General features: G+C 46.1%; 1 long non-coding RNA gene across 1 annotated transcript in view; it reads right to left on the reverse strand.

Moving 5' to 3' along the window:
• Positions 1 to 2,745: 2,745 nt before the first annotated feature.
• LOC114670071 (uncharacterized) overlaps positions 2,746 to 16,862 on the reverse strand; it is a 33,343-nt gene continuing 19,226 nt past the window's right edge. Inside the window, exons 3-7 of the long non-coding RNA XR_013397867.1 lie at positions 14,361 to 14,414; positions 13,633 to 14,034; positions 12,770 to 12,892; positions 3,594 to 3,707; positions 2,746 to 3,282 (exon numbers count right to left, since the gene is read on the reverse strand). This is a non-coding gene — a long non-coding RNA (uncharacterized LOC114670071). The remainder of the gene's footprint in view (positions 3,283 to 3,593; positions 3,708 to 12,769; positions 12,893 to 13,632; positions 14,035 to 14,360; positions 14,415 to 16,862) is intronic.

Consider the following 16,862-nt stretch of genomic DNA (forward strand, 5'->3'; position numbering starts at 1 on the left):
CTCACTGCGTTTCTCCCTGTGTACCTCATAAATGTCACTTCCTCTTCATTTCGTATTTATCTTGCTTTCAAAATCCATTATGCAATTGTCATTTCATTGAAATCAAAAGCTGTCTCTTAATTACATAAGAATGGATTATAAATCGGTTCTTCATCTCTCTATATGTTCCTTTTATAATGATTACAGCTCAATGTCTATTTCTATACACAAAAGACCAAAGTGGACTTGACCGGGTTAAAATTAAGACTTGCAAAATTCTGAAGCCTAGAAGACAAAACAAATCAATATACAATGCATCTAGTTTGTGATAATAATGTGATCTTGTACTGATGAAATAATGCAAAGCTTGTTAAGTCAATGGTTTTGGAGAAGACAGCGGAAGCTGCATTTCCTCCTTTGACTGAGTTAAATTTAGCAGGGAAAGGTAAGCCATATTTCCAACAGGAATTAGAAAACACTGCAGTTGGTGATGTTACAGGGAGGATCCTCTTGCAACCTAACTTGCAATAAATGGACCTTCATAAGACTCGAGTCTGCTGCATATCCTGGTAATTAATCATACGGAGGCACCAACCCTTAAGTATTAAACACTCTCTAAATGGGAAAAAAATTGCTGTATTGCTAAGCACTAGGACTTGATTCATTTAGTATTAACTTTCAGTCTTTATTAAAGTGGCTTTAATTTTATTTGTGTGATGTTAGTGCATTTCTGGAAAAATAAACACCAAGGTTTTTTAGCTGATTGTACATGATACGCTCCTGATTCAAACTGTAAGCTGCATGCTATTTTCCAGGAGAAATAAAGATCCCCATTTGTTGTTTTTAAAAACACGCCACAATGGTAAGTTGCATTTCAATATCCTGTGAAAAGTGTGTACTGAGGACAGCACAGTGGCAGGCACCGGGCTGGGAACAGAACCCGCAATGATGCTCAGCGGCGGGCACTTGGTCCAGGTTGCCCACAGCCTAGATGGGAGGCAGGAGAGGACTCCAGTAACAGTCATCTGATACAATTGAGGCTGTGCAGACACGGTAGACAGATCTGTTTTACTGGAAGGATCCAGGGCAGCTTCCTATAGGAAGCACACTTTAGTTCAGCTGTGAAGAGTAAGCAGGAGTTTAGTGCTGGGGCAGGGCTGCTGGGGGAGCGCCCTCAGGATGGGAGTACCCTCAGGATGGTGGGGGGGTGGGGCAGAGCAGCTCATGGCATAGTGTGGGCTGCACCGAAGACACAAGCCAACACACAGGCCGCGTGTGGTCTAGCAGCCATTGTCTCCAGCACCCCTGCACTCGGCAGAACCGAGGCCAGCCCTGGTAGATCCAGATTCCCAGAGAAACATGAAAGCTCCCGGTCCCAACCCTGGCAACTTCCCAACAGCCCCTAGACAGTCTGGCTCACCGTCTAGAGCCCTGCCTGCGACCTTGTGTTGGGGAGTTGTGGTTCTGTTTGGCTCCAGACATAGCCCTTTTCCCAAAGGAGGACCGGAAGCCAATCCAGAGCCAGCCAATCCTGCAGCCTCTGGGGGCTGGGCCCCAGCAGGTGTCTGCAGAACCTGCACCGTCAAGCGCTCCCAAACGAAGAGGGTCACTGGGCTCCTGGACCCCTGAAGTCTTTCCCCACTCCACCGGCACTCCCATCAATCCCCTGGAGCCATCGGCCCCTGGAGCCCTCAGGTTAGGCCACCGCCCATCAGGAGCTTACCCTGAGAGCCTGCCCTCCTCCACTTTTGGCCACAGATGACTCCAGAGATGTCCATGGACCTGACTTGGTGCTAGACCCAGGGGCGGATGCCAGGGAGATTGCGACGCATTGGCCGGTCGGTTGGGAAGTCACATACAGAGAGAGCATCTTTGGGTTCGCTCTGAGCTCCCTCCTCTCCCCTCTGCCCTTCCCTTCCTCCCTGGGTGACCATAAATGTTCCCATGTTATCTATTGATGATTATAATCACACGAAGTCAGGACAGATGGGCTGCACTCCTCAGCTCACAGCCATAAAGTTTACAAACTCGCCATGGCCGGGGGATAAATTACCATTGCTGGTCTCTTGCTCATTTACACAGAGCATTTTTCTTCAAGATGGCTATTTTTCCTTTCAATCATCTGGCCAAAGTTTTTTTTTTATTTTTTTTTTTTTTACCAACTTGATTTGTAGAACATGAGAAATATTGGGAAGTTGAAGAGCAGGTTAGAAACCATCATCATAAGTGATTAGGCAAAAAGGATATTTCTGAACAAAGAAAGGAAGCCCAGTTTCTCATCCTTTATAATCCCACGGGACCACTGAGCAACTGTGTATTCCCACTGGGTCATGGGCAGTGAGAAATGGGCCCCCAGTGGTTTATTTAAAAGTGTATTGTCGAAGATAATGGTGCTCAGATGAAGTTTTTGGCTCCTTGATGACTGCTGTTGTTCCATGGACTAATTATGTCTACCTTTGATTCACTAATGTTGCCCAATCAAGCTCCTCATATGGGATGATATTTCTGGTGGTTGTTTTCCAGATTCTCCCCCCACAATGGTACCAGTGGGTATTGTGTAACACTATAGAAAAGGAATGATTAATTCAAAGTTCAGGTGCAAGACAGGGTCAGAAAAGAAATGCTCCTGGATAGAGTGAGCATTTCAAGATGAATTTGTGACTTGAAACATCATTTTATGATGCATTTTCTATTTTGTTATCAGGGGAAGCCTGATGGCTGACACGCGAATGATCGCAGCATTTTGGTGCCATGTTCTGTGATAGGCTTTTCATAAAAATTAGCTGACATTGTCATGAGCACACAAGTAAATTTATAGCTTTCATACTGGACTGCCATTCCCAGAGCAATTTCCAATCACTTGGGCTTTTTATTAAGTTTATTGTACTTTTATTGTTCAGTGGAGTGTAAGCAGTGAGATTACAAATAAATGTAAGTTCCACTGGATATGAAGTGAAGCTTGTAGAATTAGGAGAGAAGGGGGTGAAGGAAGCCACACAGTAATTTGAATCACTGGTGATAGGAAACACCACCCACTGATGTTTCTTGTCACTTGCTTCTATACAGAAGTTTAGGAAATTGACATTCCATTCACATTCAGGTTTCCCCGGAAAGCCCTCCTAGGAGAAGTCTTTGTGGAAAACTTGGTACTGCACATCACTCTGTAATGCAAAGAAAATGCATCCTGCTGTCGCTCCTCTGGGTTCCTTTTCTGTTTGTTGCTGTGGCTCCCTGCTTGCTCCCTCACCTGCTAGGTGTGTCATGCTGGCATTGTGAACATTCCCCTCCAAACTGGTGAGGACCCTGTTAGGAAGCATGACTGGTCAGTGTGCCTGTGCACCCCACAATGACCAGCTTCCTTCCCGTGCTTTCATTTAGTACTGAAGACACTGGACCATTTAACTTTCCATTATGCCTTTATGTTTCCCCAAAGAAAGGGTTCATAATCACTAAAGTTCTACTGTTGGGTTTTTTTTTCAGCTGTTGATTGAAAGTTGTTAGTTAAGGTGTGTCAGGGTTCTCTAGAGGGACAGAACTAATAGGACAGGTGTATATATAAAGGGTTTATTACATAAAGTGTATATATAAAGGTTTATTAAGGAGTATTGACTCACACGATCACAAGTTGAGGTCCCACATTAGGCCATCTGCAAGCTGAGGAGCAAGGAAGCCAGTCAGAATCCCAAAGCTGAATAACTTGGAGTCCAACGTTCGAGGGTGGGAAGCATCTAGCATGGGAGAAAGACATAGGCTGGGAGGCTAGGTCCGTCTAGTTTCTCCATATTCTTCTGCTTGCTTCTATTCTGACCACACTGGCAGCTGATTAGATGGTGCCCACCCAGGGGGGTCTTCCTTTCCCACCTCACTGACTCAAATGTTAATCTCCTTTGGCAACACCCACACAGACACACCGAGGAACATTACTTTGCATCCTTCAATCCAATCAAGTTGACACTCAGTATTCACCATCACACAGGGTGAGAACAGAGATTGGAAGGGAGGGGGAACCCTGTGCCTGTACAACCCTTCTCCTATCTTAGAGGTCCAGAAGTTGCTATCCTGCCTTTTGTTGTTGTGTGTTAGGAAGGCGACCTTTTAATTTTAGCGGGCATCTGTGTGCAGACACTATGGGTCACCACTCCCCCCTCTAACTTCCTAACAGACTCCAGCTTTTGTCTTCAGCTCCAGGGGATGAATCATAATTGGCCCAAACCAATCATCTCAATGTTCTTCCCCATTTTCCTAGTCTCCCTTGTTATTAAAAGTGGCCAGGAAACCTAATTCCAGGCAACAAGATTTACACAAAAGTGTGTGATGGGGTATGGAGCTAATTGTTTCTGGGACAGCTACCCTGATTAAAGGGGACTTTGGATGATAGCACACTTCTTTTTCCTCTTCCTCACCTTTTCTGCCTTAAACCTGGAGTCTGTCTGGAGCTGTGGCAGCCATCTTGCAATCACAAGGCAACAAGCCTCAGGACAAAAGCTGGCACACCAAGAATGGGGGACTGAAAAGATAAAACAGACCTGGCCGTGATGGCATTAGTAAGCAGGGGGACTAACACTGGCCTTGCCTCCCCACACATTCTATGGGCAAACCAAAGCCTCTGTTTAGGGCCAGCTGTCATTGGTCTGGTATTCCATGTCTGGCAGCCAAATAAATGTGTTCAGCAACAGCCTCATCTAGAGAGCTCATTAGAATGCAAATAGCCAGGCTCACTCCCAGAAATTCCCTCCCAATATGTCTATGATCAGGCCTGGGAGCCAGCACAAGCATCCCAGGTCATTTTTATGCAGGCCATCCTCAAAATACCCTTAGACACAAAGTACTCTTGGAGCACACAAACGGTAGCAACGGGTGGGTAAAGAGAAGCAGTCTGCCAGGGTGACAGGAACAAACCACGTGTTTCCCAGAATTTTTGTTCCCCCCAACTGCCTTCTCAAACCTACCAAGTAACACCTGTTGTTCTTGAGTAGCAACTTAGAATACAAGGAAAATAAAACCGCTCCCACCAAGGATAAGGATGCCCTGATGGAAGGATGCTCTGATGCTTCTTAGGAAGGTCTGGTGTCTTCATCCATCTTCCCGCCTCACCTGGGTGTTGATTCCACAAGGTCATCTCCAGCATGTTGTGAATGTGACCACTCTGGAGAACATCAGCCTCACCCTATCCTCATTACAGCCAGCAGTCAGATCCTCTACCACCCAGCCCCAGAGGACGCCCAGCCTCAGTCCTTCCAGTGAAAGGCAGTAGCATCTTGTTAGTTCAAGATGGGGGTCCCCAGGACATTGCAGCCCAACAACCCCGCTGCTTTGGCAGTGATTGTAGACCACATCCTGGCTGCCCCTTGCAGAAAAGTAGGACCGGAACACCACTGGTAGGCATGGAAGAGCTGGGCTCCAGGGAGAGCGCAAGGAAGGGCCAAGAAGAAGCTGTGGGGAGACCAGAAGTCCAAAATGACACTTAGCCTCCACCAGTCACAGCTTGAGGTCCTTTCCTTGAGAAAAAGGAACAGACAAGCCCCAGCCCTGCAGAGCCATGGGCAGCACTGGAGTCCCCAGCAGTGCTGACAAAATGGCAGCCTCCTCGTTCCACCCAGACAGCCCCACTGGATCAGCTCCCTGGAGGTAGGGCCCAAGAATCTGCATTCTCTGCAAGTTGCCTACGTGACCGCACCTAGACATTCCTCAGATTTGTTTGGGGGCTCATTTGTCCCCACTCCCCGTGACATTGGGGTCAGCCAGAGCTGCCTTTGAATTCCAGCTGGGACACTTCCTAAGCCTGTGGCTGTGAGATACTGTGGCATCCCTGACTAGGATTTGTGGACAACGGGATAATCATGGTACCTGCACTACCTACAGCCCTTAGGAGAATCAAATGAGACTGTAGACAAAGCGTACTTAACACAATGCTGCAAAGAAGCACAGAGAGCATTCAGCACGCGCTAATCACTTTTATGCCATTGATATCATCTGGGTGCCCCCATCCCACTGGCACCCCCTGTTTACCTAGGCTTCAAGATGATGAAATATGAAAAGTTCTGTTCTCTCAGCTAGCCTGTTCACAGAAAGGGTGATCTGAGAAAATAGTTCTGATTCAGATGTTAATGAGAGCCCTAGTTCCCCTGTTTTAAACAAGGGAAGCAGCATTGTTTTGGATCCTAGCAGGAAGGGCTTGTCCAGGAGCTGTAGAGGAAGCCCTTGCTTAGCTCTGCACCTTCGGGACCTGCCCAGCCCCTAGGATGACAGTTCCTGGCAGCAGAGGAAGGGAAAGGGAGGCCCAGAAGGCCCTTCAAAGAAACCCCTCTTGAGATGCTGGAGGGGAGAGGACCTCAGGACGGCACGGGGTGTTCAGTGCTAGTAAGTCAACACGGCGATGCCTGCATCCCACAGCCAAGGCACCGGAAGTGGCATTTTCAGCAGGTCTGCAGTGGAAAAACAAGTGGGATGATGGAAAGAAAACAGGGCCCACTTAGCACTTCTCAAAATTCCCTAGATGTAGGTGATCTGCCTGAATACAACTTTCTTTAAACCCATATATTTGTCTTGTAGTAAAAATGGGCATTCAAGGTATCAAAAATGAGTATATTCTTGGGTTATATACTAGCAAAATTCAATGAGACTTGAATTAGAAAGTGCTCAATGGATGTCCAGATGGGGTGTATACAGCCTGGACAAATGACCTAGACAAAGAAGAGGAGACACCTCTGGCTGGAGGTTGGCAGTCAGCCGCTGTCTTCCCAGCTGTGGGGCCTGAAGCCTGGGCTGAGGCATCTAGACACAGGCAGGTGGCCTGCTCCCCAGGCCCCACCTGCTCTCCCCTGCAGCCCCTGCAGCATCACTCCAGACCTTGAGCAGGCCTGCCTCACCCCCACCCACAGCACATAGAATGTCTTCAATTCCTAGGCAAACTCAGTTGGATGAGTTCAGGGCACCATGACACCTTTGAAACAGTGGACATATGTTTGCAAAGGGGTCCCCCCCACCCACAGATGGGCAAGGTTGTTTAATGATGTTGGCTGAGGAACCATTTGGGTCTGAAGGATCGCAGCAAAGTGCATTGGCTGAGTCACTTTTGAAGTAGCTCCTTACTGAGAACACACCACAGAGGCTGCTCAGATTTTCATAGGCTTTTGAAGCTAGTAGAGAAAAGACTTTGGAGCAGCATAGAAATCGTAGAAATCCAACCCAAACTTCAGGAAACGCCACTGAGGACAGAAGGTGTTTCTTTCATTTTTCGCGAGTGGTATCACAATTTCTAAATTCAACCTGTGCCTATGCACACGTTGTAAGTGCTGAGATTGCACCGCAGGATGAGAACAGTTTCCTTCCTGAAAGATCTACAAGCTCTCTGGGGTATCCGGTTCTTGGGTGTGGGCTGGAGTGGGAAGGACCCTGCCGGAAGCTGGGCACATGGAGGTTTTGGCAGGAGGGTCCTGACTCAGCCTGACCCTTGACCGCCACAGGGCCCGGCCCGGTGAAGCAGAGTGGGCTTATTCATGATTGATTAGTTTAATGATTTAATGATTATTGATTAATTGATATAATGATTATCAATGGTTTGACTGATGGGTTTAGTGATTATTCATGATTGATTTGTTCTTGTTTTAAGGTAGGTGAAATAGTTTCATAACTAGATAGCATTTCATTTATTTCAACGGAGACATTTAATAACCACACACCCAAATGGAGATGAATCTATTCCCCTTTTTAACGGTCTCAGTAAAACAACTCTTTCTCCATCACGGCCCTTACAAAGATCACTCCCAGATCTTCACTGCCAATCCAGATCTCAAATCTCCATGAAGCTTCCCCACCAGCACCTGCTACACCACAACTGGGCTAGGCTAGGCGCCAACCTCCACCCAACCAGCTGCTCGTTCTGTGTGCCACCACCTCCCACCACCCATGCCATCCCGGGCTGCCCAGCCCAAACCAGCCTCTCCTTTCCTCTCATGGCTCATATTCCTCAGCCAGTGTCAGACTGTACACATCCTTCAGTACCCCCATTGTCCATCAAAATAAGTCTAACGTCCTTGCCTACATACCCAAGACCCTTCCTCACACAGTCTGACTGATGGTCTTTCCAGCCTTTTCTCCCCCAGAGGCTCTGTACATGGCCGGTGAACTGGCCCCATCAGAACTCAGCATCCCAGCCAGCCCCATGCCGATGGACCATGTCTTTGGACAAGCAATGGCATCTTCTTGCAAAACTTTCCATTCCCCATTGCCCCTGGCCCAGGATCTCTCCAGCCTGCAGGAGTCCATTAAAATCCTTCTTCCTTATCCTGTCTTTTCAGATCTACCCATCCAGGAGCAACGTTTGTTTTCCTTGGAATCTACTCATGCCTCTCACCTCTACGATGACACCATCCTCCCTCTACCTCACCCACTTGTTCAACCACCCAGCAGCTGCCACCTGCCATGCACTATGAGTTCATCCGATTGGGCCATGAGTCTCTGGAGGACAGACACTGTGACTTATCCCTCATTACACTTCTCGGGCCTGGCTCAGTGCCTGACTTACAATAGGCTTCCCAAACCGCTAGATTAAGATTAAGTTGACTACAGGAGCAGTTGTGTTTAGCAAGAGTGCTTTTCAAAACATCATGTTTATCAGAATAACTCTGGTCATCGTTTCCATTTCATATTTCTGCTGTAAAGTCTCAACTAAAAGGTGGAAGCCCTTGCCATTCAGAATGCATTATTCCCTTTGGAGAAACCTAGATGGTGGGGAGTTCTTCCTGGCTGGTTGTCACCACCTTCTGCCCTGGGCGCCCCTGCCTCCAGCCCCCAGGGCTTGCTTCTCCACCACTGCAGGCAGTTCTTAGCCTCTGGGCCTGGAAGCTGGGCTGAGGCCAGCCCTGCAGGCAGCGAGGCAAGCCCACCCATTTTGCATCTGTGCAAACCCAGGTGCTAGCAGCAATATTCATCTTAATTTTCTCTTTAAACCCTTGAGTTGCATTATAGCTTCCATTGTGCTGGTGACAGACAAATGCCTTGCAATAAATCAAAGTTAGGGTGACTGATACACTAAACACCTTTGCTTAATGATGTGATTGTTTCTTATCTGCAAAGTAATGTCACTTATGGCTTTGCTATTTATAGTCAATGTAGTGTTAGACCATTTTATGCCCCTGAAGCCTCTGTGGCCAGCCCATTAGCTGTGATTATGGACCAAAAGGGGATACAGCCTCCGAAAGATTGGCGAGAGAAGCCTTCAGAGTGTTCAAGTCATCTCTACCCATGAAAGCCCGGCTCCTCATCCTGAGACTGCCTGCAGTTTGTTGCAGGCACAGGTGAGTAAATAAGACACTGGCTGATAAATCCTGTTTGTGCTCCACTTGTATTAGTACTGAGCATCTTCAGGGCGGCAAGATACATATGAAATGTTAAAAAAAAAAAAAAAAAAAAAAAGGACAAGGGGCTGCTTCTCTCTCTGGCTCAGCCTCCAGCCCAGCAGGGCTCGGACGGGGGGTATGGAGAATGTGGGAGGACAGAGCCTTTGCAAGCAAGTCTCCTGTTGGGCTGGCCCAGGCTCTGCTATTCATTCATTATTTGCTAAGCTATTTGCCCAAACTATTCTCTTTGAACAGGGTGTCGGTGGGGAGAGCAGACTTCGCCCGGGTCTCCCTGTTCTGCTCTGTCCCCGCGGTGTGAGAGTTGCCGCCAGCTTCAAAGGCGGCCCCCAGGGTGGGACCAGGGTCTGGGCTCCTGGGCGGCTGCCTGCTCCTCCTGTGCCAGGCTCCCAGCCCCGAGCTTCTGCACAGGCCCTGCAACTCCCCCTCCCCCAGTCTCTGGGCTCCAAATAGCCTCGAGGAGCAGGACTCAGAGTGGCTGGCTACCTGGGGAGAAGGAGCAGGACAGCAGCACTGTAGAAATCCCTCTACAATGTTGGACACCTGGGGGGCAGCTGTGGCCATTCAAAACTGTGCCAGGGCGGGTCTTTCCCATGGCCCAAGGATCCCACTGCCTCAGGAACAACACTTTCATTGGACAAGTAGTGGCTCTGCTGGGTAGAACTGGGTTCTCCAAAAACATATGCTCAAGTCGTAGGCCTGGTACCTGTGAATGGGACTTTATTTGGAAATAGAACCTTTGCAAAGGCAATCAAGATAAGAGAAAATCATACTGGATTAGGAAGGGCCCTAGTCCAGTGACTAGTGTCCTTATGAAAAGAGGGAGATTGGGGACACAGACTCAGGGGAAAACACCATGTGAAGAAATACATAGGAGGACAGCCTCACGCTGACAGACGCAGAGATTGGGGTGATGCCTCTACAAGCTGAGGGATGCGAGGACTGTCGGAAGACACCCGAACCAGGAGAGAGGCGTGGGGTGGGCTTTCTCTTGGAGCCTCTAGAAGGAACAACCCTGCCAACACCTTGATTTCAGACTTCTGGCCTCCAGACCTCTGAGAAAATACACTTTGGTTGTTTTAGGCCACAAGCTTTGTGACAATTTGTGATGGCAGCCACAGGAAACTAATATGGAACCAAATGACTTTGCTGAGCCCTCAACAGATGCCAGGGTAGGCCCTTTGCTGGGAGTAAAGCGACCAGCTCCCGGGCTGCCCACTTGGCTCTTGGGGGCTCCTCTCTGAGCTGGAACGAGGGCATCAGAACACAGAGGGTTAAAGCGTTGTCTGTAGATAAACAACCTCATGCACATTGCATGCTGTGCGTGTATATTTATGTTGCTTATGTTTTATGCCTCCATCCTCAACTCCTCCTGTATACCACGCCATTAATTTTCCTTTGGTGTTTTGAAAAGAATGAACTCTGTGTTTCCCTCAGCTGAACATTACCAACCAATGGCACATTCAACCCGTCTAGCCTAGCACATTTTCCTGAGCCAGCAAGGAGTTGGGCTCATCTCTTGCCTTCGTTCCCTAAGTCATGGCGGACTTTGGGCATGGAGCTTGGTAAGTGGATGATATTAATCATGCGTTCAGCATTCATTTGTGGAATCTTTTGCAATTTTCCACGTGCTTTTGCACTGTATGAGTCAGGATGCATCTGAAGGCAAGATACAGGAACCCAGCTAAAAGTGGCACGACTGCCCTGCCCAGAAAGAACTGGTTGAAGTGTTCCAGCAATGGCTCAGTCATGAGCCCAGTGACACCCACAAGGACCCTGGCACCTTCCATCCTTCCATCTAGCATCCTCAGGGGGATGTACTAGGCTTGGCTCTCTGCAATCCTCGTGTGGCTGAAGACAGAGAAGGAGAGGAGGAGGTAAAAAGAGATAGAAGACGAAAGAGAGAGGAGGAAAAAGTGTCTTTTAGGAAGCCGGCCAACCTTGACGGTTGCACACATATTTCATTTTAACTTAGAGATCATCATTTCACAATAAATACCACTTTATAAATGTTTAAATACAATTTAAGGAGATAAAGCAGAGGCTCATTAGCCACTTGGTAACAGATGCGGAAATATCAAAATGATCATTACCAAAATTATCAAAAAACAAACAAACCAAAAACCCAGCAAGGCTTCAGGGGCAGGGCTGAGAAGCATCTTTTGTTAGCAACTACCTCAGTGAGTCAGAGGGGACCTACCGCCGGATGGCTACAACAGACGTTCAGGAATGGGTTAAAGCAAGCAGGGACAAACATTGGCTCAATGTGCTTTCGTATCACTTAAAAGAAGAAATCTATAGTGCTTTTATATCCCCTCTTACGAAAATCACAAATGCTATGAACTGTTAAACCTTTAAACCAAATGTGATGTTTCAGAGTTCTGACACTAACAGGAACATTTTAATTAAAAAGTAAGCTGGTGGGAAGGCTTGTAAAATTCTGTGAAGTAAAAAAGATGTTTTAAACATGTAGGGACCCTTTGGGGGTAGAAAAAAGGGATTTTGCAGTAGTAATAGCTCTATTCCATTTTAATATTTTTGAATGTAGAGGTGTTTTTTAATCCTGTTCTAGAGAAAGCAAGACTTATCCTGATTATGTAGCAGTAACAAATGGTGAGGGAAGCGCTGTAAACACTACTCTAGCATGCTTTTTATTTTTTGGTGATATCTTTCCGCTTCTGGTTGAAACTAGGAATAAATTAAATATGATTGCATGGGACTGCTTTGTGCTTACTCAAGAGTGCTTGCCGTTGACGTCGATCCAGTAACAAACCTATTTTTCAAAGGGGGATGCTGGGGCTTGTGTTCATTCTCTAAGTATCCTCAGTGCTAAGCTTATCATTAGGGTCCTTTTTGCAGTTCAGATGGAAATTAGCAAGTGTTATTAAAGAGTTTCAGTTATGTGGCTAAGAAATGGCTCCCTTTAGAATGGATGCTCTTTATTCAAACTTTCAATGTCAGTTATCATTGTTAAAGCAGCTTGACCTGGAAGCATGCAGCTAAAATTGTGGGAACTGTTAATGACAGTTTTATTGGGCACTCTGCTTATGGTTCACATTTTGAGGTCTGTATATAATTGATCTTTCTCCCCTACATGAGAAACACAGCAATAAGCTGGTTGCAGCACCACATTATAGATATAGAGAAATAATAATGATGTCACCTTGAGATTCAAAGATCGTGGAATAGTAATAGTCTCCTAGCTCATTTCTCCCAACTGTGATGACCTCTCCAATACTAAATCTTAACAGTCTCAGCATTATTTTTGAATTATTCATGCTAGCCTTTTCCCTCACTACAAAATCAAGGAAAACGAATGCATCATGCTCTGTCAGCTCCACAGGTATTTTGGTAAAAATATAAAATGTTATTTGGCATCACAAAAAAGGGGTGATACAGTAGTAATACAGTGATGCAAGTGGCATGCTTACCTCATACAGAAACACACGAACATCCATTCGTAGAAAATAAGAGCAGGTGCATTTCCCCCATCAATTGTGAATTGATCGTTGGCTAATCATGTTGGGGTTAGCTGGATCATGAGAAGTCTATGGCTTTAAATAAAAAGTGCATAATAGGATTAGACTCTATCATCAATCCACCCCCCAAATTACACTAATAAGTAACGTCTAGAAATGTGTGCACTCTCTGCGATGGCCAGTTTTAGCCAACATTAAACCTAAGGCTGTTGCTTTTGAAATATCAAATCAGCATATATTTCTTATTTTAATTCAAATTATGTAGAGATAGCAGCTTGACAACTCTCCTACTTTAGCCAGCCTAGAGAATATGGGAGCGCTACAGTTTTATTCTAGTGATGGATCTCATAAAAAGTGCATGTGGGAATAAAATAAAATGCATGTAAATGTAAACTCAGGCAGGTACTCTGATCCATCTGTAGCCCGTGACCTTTAAGTTCATGATGAAAAACAAATGTCAAGCTTTCAGAAGACAGGAGTATCCCTGGCTTGGCTGGGGTGGTGTGTGCTGTTGCGCAGACTGTATTAATTTAGGATGGCATCAATAACCTTGAAATCAGGATTTTGCACTAAAAACCCAGGTTTATGTTTATTCAGAATTCAAAGAAAAAAGGCAACTTTATTTAAAGAGGCCCTTCAGCGGCGAGTGGGCAATTGTCGTTCACCACTCTAGATTTTTGGAGCTGCTGCCGGCTTCCATGGCAACAGATGCTTAAGACTATGAGGACCCAGAGATGTTTCTTAAAGAGTCTTTTTATTCTGCATATAATGCTAATTATAGATGTGCTCTGCTCATTCGGCTAAGTAGGCCACACCTTGAGAGAAACTGTGGTCAGTCAAGACTGTGCCTCGACCAAAATGCCATGGATTCCTTGGGGACTGAGATGAAGTGCCGTTTTGTTGTGCAATGTAGGCTTATTTCTGAATGCATTTTTTTTTTTTCCTGTTAAAGAAAGAAACAGTCAAAGAAATCACTCGTTCCCATCGCTGGACTCTAGGCACAAGTGATTTGGCCGTAAGTCATGCCTGGCTGAGCAAGCTCTCCACCACCCCCTCTTCTGATGAGAGAGCCCATGGTCATGTACTTGTACTTGCCGTGATGAGATTAATAGCAGGTCTGGTGGAGTCACACAGTGTCTTCAAATCATGCAAGGCTGAATTATGCTCAGCACAGATTTCACGTTAAGTATGTTCCATTACATTCCAGTTCTTTAAAACTTGGTGTAATAGGGTTAATTGGTTAAAAAAAAATATATATATATATATATATATCTGGCATATTGCCTTTTCCACTGCTATGGGGTTCTCAGTCAAAAAAAAAAAAAAAAGAGAGAGAGAAAGAGAGGAAGAGAAAGAGAATCTGAGCTGTCTCCCCAAAGAAGAACAGCCAGACTCTGTTAGGGCTTGCCCAGGGAGAAGTTAAATGCTTCTTTTGATGTTTGAGAAATTGCCCTGAATTCAAGCCCCACCCATCCTTGTTTGGAAGAGCCCAGCAGCTGGGATGAGAGGCTGCCCCAAGAGGAGAAGAAAGGGCTTCACTTACATGGAACTGATGCAAGGGGAGTGGCTGTACCTCGGGCCCTTTTATGCCTGCAGGCTGGGGAAGGAAAGGATTTCAGAGGTGAGTAGCGGAGACCAGTCCCTGCTCCCCCACAGTGGTCTGCACATACGATGGCCAGAAACAATACAAAATGTTCAGACAATTGTGAATTTCAGTTAAACAATACACACAATCGTGGGGGCATATTTATACCAAAAAAAAAAATCTTGTTGTTTGTTGGAAATTCATATTTAACTGGACATCCTGAATTTTTATTTGCTAAATCTGGGGACAGTGAGAGACGATAGCCAGGGCTGAGATGGAGGTGGCTGCCTGAGGACCTGGGCCTGAACCTTGGCCTGACCCTAGTCAGGAAGGTCCTGGGTGAGTCTTCTCCCAATTTCTTGTCTGTCTCCACCCAAGTACCTGACAAGCAAGTCCTAAACGTATCTTCATCCTCAGTGATTCCACTGCTCAAGACCAGGGACTGCCTGTCACTTAGCAGGCCAAATCTCCATTCTGGGGTCTAGCATGGGAGTCCTTCCTTGAAGGTAAGACCGAAAGAGCAGTAGCCATGGTCAGACCAGATGCCCTCCAGGGCTCTTTCCCTGCAATCTGCAAAACCTCAGCCAAGACGTTCATGCTCTCTGAGCCTTGAATACCCCATCAGGGTGGGGACCAGCCTAGGGTTGACCAAATGATCCCAAGTAAAACCAAAGCTACTTTGCTTTTACTCCCCACTGAAGAACATTTTTTTTTGGCCCACTTTCACTTCTTTAATAAATGTTTATGAAGTATCAGCATATGCCAGGATACCTGAATGAATAAGGCAGACAAAAATCACTGCCCTTAGAGAGCTTGTATTTAAGTGGAAATGTTTAGAAAATACATGTAATGACTAAGTCAATGATAGAGGATTTTTGAGGATGAAATGAGCGTAGGAAAAACTTAGAGCATGTTCAGGTGGGTGGAGGTTCAGGGCAGGTTGCAGATGAGCAAGTGCAATTTGAAGCAGAGGGTCAAGGAGGGCCTCCCGAAGAAGGTGGGATTTGAGTCTCAAAGGCGGTAGGCAGGTTAGCAAAGGTGCTAAAGGGAACAGTGCTCAGGCAGCAGGAACAGTTGGAGCCCTGGGGGAAACATGTGACTGGCAGGGTTGGGAGAGGAGGAGAGATGTGGTCTGGGTGGTTGGAGGCTAGAGGCAGGGCGTGGAAGGCTCCCTGGACAAGGAACGGAGAGGAGTGGAGTCACAGAGAAGGCTCTGAGCAGAGAATGAAGAGGAGTGAGTCGCAGCCACTCACATGAGCAGGTAACAGATGAGGGTGGAGGTGATGAGAGTCATGGGCGACTACATTTACCTGAAGCTCCAGCAAACAGGTTTCTCTGCCACACTGAATGAAGCACCAAAAAGAAAGCAAGGTGTCTTAGCCTGGCCTGGTGGCAGGCACCTGTAATCCCGGCTACTCAGGAGGCTGAGGCAAGAGAATAACCTTAACTCAGGAGGCAGAGGTTGCAGTGAGCGGAGATCACGCCATTGTACTCCAGCCTGGGCGACAGAGTGAGACTCTGTCTTCCAGCCCCCCCACCCCACACACAAAAAAAGTGAGGTGTCAAGGATGAGATGCATATTTGTCCTGCCCTTAGCACACATGGATCCTGGAGGGAGAACACAACCAGAAGCCCACAGACCAGGGGTCTAAATATTTCGAAAGAAGAAACTGAGTCAGCAAACTTTTAAATAAAATATTGGCTATCCTTCTGCTTTCATAATGATGAAACCAAAAAATATGTGGAAAGTTATTATTTTCATATGGCTGAAAGTTGGCAAAATCTCAGTGGCTGAATGTAATGCTTGTTGTACATGTCTGGAGGTTTTATTCATGGGCCAGCAATGCTTGAATAAGTCAAAAATAAAGACATCCTTAATTCATAAATGAGTATATACTTTTTCCATAAAATTTACTTTTCTTGCCTCTTTTCAGTATAATCAATAATTATGTTGTATGAGCAAGATTTTCACATAATTCATCTTTTAACATTAATGTGAAAAAGTGCCAAATTTTGAATGTATTTTGGTCAAAAATGTACATTAAGTCTGGCGCAGTGGCTCACAGCCATAATCCCAGCACTTTGAGAGGCCAAGGTGAGAAGTTTGCTTGAGGCCAGGTGGGCAATAGTGCGAGACCTCATCTCTAAGAAATGTGTTTACAAAACTAGCCAGGCATGGTGGTGCATGCCTGTGGGCCTACCTACTCAAGAGGCAGAGGCTGAGGCAGGAAGATCACATGAGCTCAGGAGTTCAAGGCTGCAGTGAGCTATGGTCATCACACCACTGCACTTCAGCCTGGGTAACAGAGCGAGATCCTGTCTCTAAAAATTAACCAAAAAAAAGGAAATTAAATGTAAATTTAGAAAATAAATTTAAATAATTGTTGATATTTTCAAAAAGTATTGCCTCTAAAACATTCAAAATTAGCTGTTAAAAAGCAAAACACAAATTTTAATTAT

The sequence above is a fragment of the Macaca mulatta genome, chromosome 9 (genome assembly GCF_049350105.2).
Source record: "Macaca mulatta isolate MMU2019108-1 chromosome 9, T2T-MMU8v2.0, whole genome shotgun sequence".
In the NCBI taxonomy this organism is placed as follows: Eukaryota; Metazoa; Chordata; class Mammalia; order Primates; family Cercopithecidae; genus Macaca; species Macaca mulatta.